Raw genomic sequence first — 5,369 nt, 5'->3', positions numbered from 1 at the left:
TTAATTTATTGCGACTGTGGACAAGTTATAGGGTTTAGGTGTGGCAACGGGTATATGCATGTCTAGGATTGGATCTAGGGAGAGCTTGGTACTTAAGCGGTCTTAATGACTCACCTCCTCTTCTCTAGAATCTTACCTGGTGCATAGTATTCATTCATCTTAGCTCACAGGATTTGTTATGGGCCAAGGTAATACCCCTATGCGTTGAAGGTAAGATTTAAGGATGTTATATATATATCTGCTGCATACATACTGCATACATACGATATTCTGTTTAGGTTGCATCCGGGTTGAGAAATATGGAACGGAGGAAGTATATGAGGATCACATGGTTGCTTGAAAATCGTGGAACCACTGATGACTTTTGAGCCCAATATGTAAATGAAGGTTGTTCTGCAACCGGGCTACCATGGATGTGTATCGGTTGGGTGGGTCGATATTTAAATCCCCACATGATGTGTCAGGGGACGGAGCTGGTGTGTAGTGGATGGGTTATTGGGATGGGATTGCACTGCATTGCATTGCATGTATGATATTGTTGTGATATTATTGCGATGTAGGCTTCGGCCCAACTGAGGCTAATTTGGGCTAAGGCCCAAAGACCATTGTTATTGAATTAGGCTATGGCCCCAAAAGACTAATGATTGCTTTATACTCATTGAGGGTTGTACACACTAGGTTTTTGAAACTCACCCCCTCTTTCTAAACTTTTCAGGTGATCCTTAGTAGGCAGTTGACGGATGGAGGGACTCGAAGGTGGCCAACTAGCATAAAAAGTTTAGACTTAGTCTTTATGTAATTTTTAATATATTGACTTTAAATTATTTCTATTTGATTTGGGTTGTAACAAGGTCTTTCCTCTGGTTATTGTTTCAAAATTAGAATTATTATCATTTTTATGCTTTATATTTATTAAAAGTAGAACGTGGTTTCCTAAACCATAACTGTTTTTTTTTAAATACTATGTTTCCGCAACTCAATTTTCAAATGACGAGTCTTCATAAAATCATATGTTCTAAAGCTTCCGCAATTAAAAAGAGATTTTACAAAGTAATTAAGGTAATTTTTTTTAAGAATGTGTTTCCAATGAAAACAAGGTTTTCGCTAAAACACTTCAATGTGATGCTCCAGATTCGGCCATAACATCTGGGCCGGGTTTGGGGTGTTACATATCCTAACTATTCCTAAGGTTCATACGGGGCTTTCGAATGTCGTAACTCGGTCGAAACGAATTCAGAAATGTAGTAACCAGCCCTTTTCACATTTGGCCAAAACAAATATAAATTCATGCATTTCATAACAAAATATAGCTCTAGCATTTAACTACAATTAAACATGTCTATTTGCTTATAAACTTACATTGGATGATGTAAAACGGAACGAAGCGGCTAGTCAACAACTTTCATTTTCCCTGATCCATATCCGATTTCTTTGGTTCTTAATCTAAACATATTCAAATTAAACTCATTCAAACATATTTTCATTCAATTTAGTCCAAAAACACATAAATGGGAAAATTACCATTTTACCCATGACATTTACACTTTCTACAATTTAGTCCTTTTTGCACAAAACACAAAATACACAATATTTCAGCATACCCATGTTGAGATGAATTTTTCCATTCTCAACCAAGTCCATATATTTCATTTATTTCACATTTTAGTCCTTTGCAATTTAGTCCTAATAACTCAAAATCATCAAAAACTCCAATACAAAATTTGTTAATCTAAAACATATCTTTCATATTTCATCATCAAACAACAAAAATCAAAAGTTCTCAACAATGGCATAACTTAAAATATTCACCAAAATAAAAAATTCAAGCATGGGTTTTGTAGTACTCGAAGCAACGATCTCAAAAACGTAAAAATTATCAAAAACCAAACAAAAACGAACCTTGATTGAGTTTGAATAAATGCCAAACCCTATCTTTGTTTCTTTCTTTGTCTTTTTTTTTATAAACTTTTGGCAAGAAGAACAAATGAATATAAAATGAATTTTGATAACTTATGTTTTAACTAATATATGTTTACTACTAAATTACTTTTATAACCTTAATGAAATAATAATAAAATCTTATAATATAAGTCCATTACTATCCCAAAATATGTTAATGGAATATTTACAACATAAATACTCCAATTTAGAAAGCCATTAGAAATTAAGTCCATTTTAGAAATAACCACCAAATTTCCCTTTTACGCGATTAAGTCCTTTTATTTAATCAGATACCTAAACGAAAAAATTAAATCATGAAAATTTCACAGATATAAATTCACACAAAATAAACACAGTAAATAATTTTTAAATACTTTTTTGACTCAGATTTGTGGTCTCGATACCATCGTTCCAATTAGGGTCTAAATTGGGATGTTACAACCCTCCCCCTTAGGGATTTTTGTCCCCGAAAATCTTATCGGTGAATAGGTTTGGATAACGTTCTCTCATTGCATCCTCTAGCTCCCACGTTCCTTCCTCAACTTCGTGTTTATGCCACAGTACTTTAACTAATAGAATCTTCTTATTTCACAACTCTTTAATCATGTGAGCCAAAATACGAATCAGTTCTTCTTCGTACGTCATATCGGGCTTAATCTCAATCGTATATGAACTAATCACATGTGAAGGGTCAAATCGATATCTACGAAGCATCAAAACATAGAATACATTATGGACCTTTTCTAACTCAGGTGGTAATAATAGTCTGTAAGCAACTGCCCGATACGCTCTCTAATCTCATACGGCCTAATAAATCTCGGACTTAATTTTCCTTTACGACCAAATCTGAGTATTTTCTTCCACAGTGAGACTTTCAAGAAGACTTTATCTCTGATCTAAAACTTTATATCTTTACGTTTCAAGTCCGCATATGATTTCCGACGATCTGATGCTGCTTTTAGACTTTCACGGATCACTTTCACTTTCTACTCAGTTTCTCTGATTAAGTCAACCCCGTCTATCTTATTTTCATTGAGCTCAGTCCAGTACAATGGAGTATGACATTTACGATCGTACAAAGCCTCATAAGGTGCCTTTTGATACTCGACTAAAAACTGTTATTATACGCAAATTCAATCAGAGGTAGGTATCGTTCCTACATATCTTCGTACTGAGAATGCAACATCTCAACATATCCTTAAGTACCTGAATGATTCATTCAGACTGACCATCTGTTTGCGGATAGAAAGTAGCACTGAAATGTAATTTTGTACCTAGCGTATCTTGCAGTTTCTTCCAAAATGGCGATGTAAATCTTGGATCTCTATCCGAAATAATAGATATAGGCACACTATGTAATCTCACGATCTGAAAAACATACAATTCAACCAGCTTATCAAGTGATTAGTCTATACGTATCGAAACAAAATGAGCCGACTTAGTTAATCTACCCACAATAACCCAGATTGAATCTTTCTTGCTCGGTGTCAACGATAAACCAGATACAAAATCCATAGTAACTCTGCCCCACTTCCACTCTGGTATCATAATCGGCTGAAGCAATCCAGAAGGTACCTGATGCTCGACTTTTACTTGTTGACATATTAAAAATTTCGAAACAAAGTCAAAAATGTCTCGTTTCATACCATGTTTCAGATCATTATACATTTTCATACTACCTGGGTGAACAGATAACCGACTTCTGTGAGCTTCATTCAAAATCATCTAAATCAACTCTGAATTTCTCAGGATACATATCCGGTTTTTGAACATCAAACAACCCTCAGCATCAACTCTGAATTCTAAATTAACATTTGTATCACACTGAGCTCGTTTTGCTAATAATTCATTATCAACCTTCTGGGCATTATAAATTTGTTTAACAAACAAGGGTCTAGCTTTTAATTCAGCTACTATCATCTGAATCTTGGTTAGTTGTTCATTGATGTGTTAATGCAATTGGAATTAGATAAATTATGTGTAACACCCTGAATTTTGGGCCTAGATGAATTGGGCTTTGGCCTTTGGGTTTCATAAAATTTTTAAGTAAGAAAATGACAAAAGACTTGTTGGCATTAAGGGTTTAAGGAATCTGAAGTGTCTAGGTTTGTTGGAGAATTTCTGGGTTCGAGTTTTGTGGTGGAGGAATTTTAATTTAATTATTAAAAGAATCAGGGTTGGGAGTCGGGCTTTTAAATAAAGATAGGGGAATATGACATCAAAAAGCCTTGTGGAGGAGTGGCTAAGTGACGCCACTTAGGGTGTAGGCAGGTGGCGTAAGTGGCTAACAAGGAGATCCGAGGTTCGAATCCTAGCTTTGTATTTTTTTAAGAGTTTAATTTTAGCCTTCTAGAAGGTTGGAAGTGGCATGAATATGCACTCTAAGGGGAGTAATTAGAAGAGAAAATTTAGAAAATAGATTGGGGAGTTATCAGGGAGAAAAATGAGGAGATGAGAAGGGAGAAGTGATGGAGCTGAATTAGGAATTGAGGGTCAGGCAATTTGGCTAGAGGTTATAAATATGTGTTGAGTTTGGGATCCTAGGCTAATGCCAAATTCATCATGTTTTTTTAATGTCGATTAGCTTTTCCATCTTTGCTAGTTGATTCTTTTTCCATTCTTTCTCTCCTCAGATCTCTTTTGATTTACCCTTTGGGTTAGCCGATTCCTTCTTCTACACTTCTTCTTTAATTTGTGCCAAATAAACCTTATTCACCATATTAGTTTAAAAGTAAAAAAGTCGAATCTTCCTTGGGCCGATTACTCTTTTGGGGTAAGTACCTTATCTCTTTTTCGGCTAGTATTGTTAATACCGATTACTTCCCTCCCTCACTCTTTTTAATAAACTTTGGTAGGGAATTAGTATTGGATCTCAGATTTTAGCTCTCTGCCGAATTGCTCCTTAGGTGTTTTGCGGTTTTGGTAAGTATTTCTCTCTTATTGGCTAAGATTGGCCGAATGGTCTTAAGTGAGATAAGGGGGTGAACTATGTTAGATGCTAGTCCCCTAGTATTTGGTTTTAATGAGTAAGATTAATGTAGATCTAGGGAGTACGTGATCAAGGAAAAGCTATTAGGGATTGGTGTTCAAGGTAAGGTTAAGGTGAGGTTTTAATTTTTGGGTAAAAAATGTATTAAGCATACGATTAATTGAAGGGTGATATCATTTGTTGGTTGGTGGCTAAAGGAATCGCAACACGCTTGCTTACCAGGTGTGTACATACACTGTACACACTAGTAAATCGGCAAAAGTTGAAATGCCGAAAAGCTGAAAGCTTGGCTACGGTAGTCCTGTAAGTGCGCGAACACTCATGAGGAGAAAACTGAAAGGTTATCTGAGGCCCATGGGTGATTCCATGGACTTGGGCTGTGAATTGGCCAACCGGGCCAGAATAGGCTTAATGGGCCCGATGGGTAGTTAGACCCATA

This window comes from Gossypium arboreum, chromosome 7 (genome assembly GCF_025698485.1).
Source record: "Gossypium arboreum isolate Shixiya-1 chromosome 7, ASM2569848v2, whole genome shotgun sequence".
NCBI classification, from domain to species: Eukaryota; Viridiplantae; Streptophyta; class Magnoliopsida; order Malvales; family Malvaceae; genus Gossypium; species Gossypium arboreum.
Note: the sequence above shows the minus strand (reverse complement) of the source record.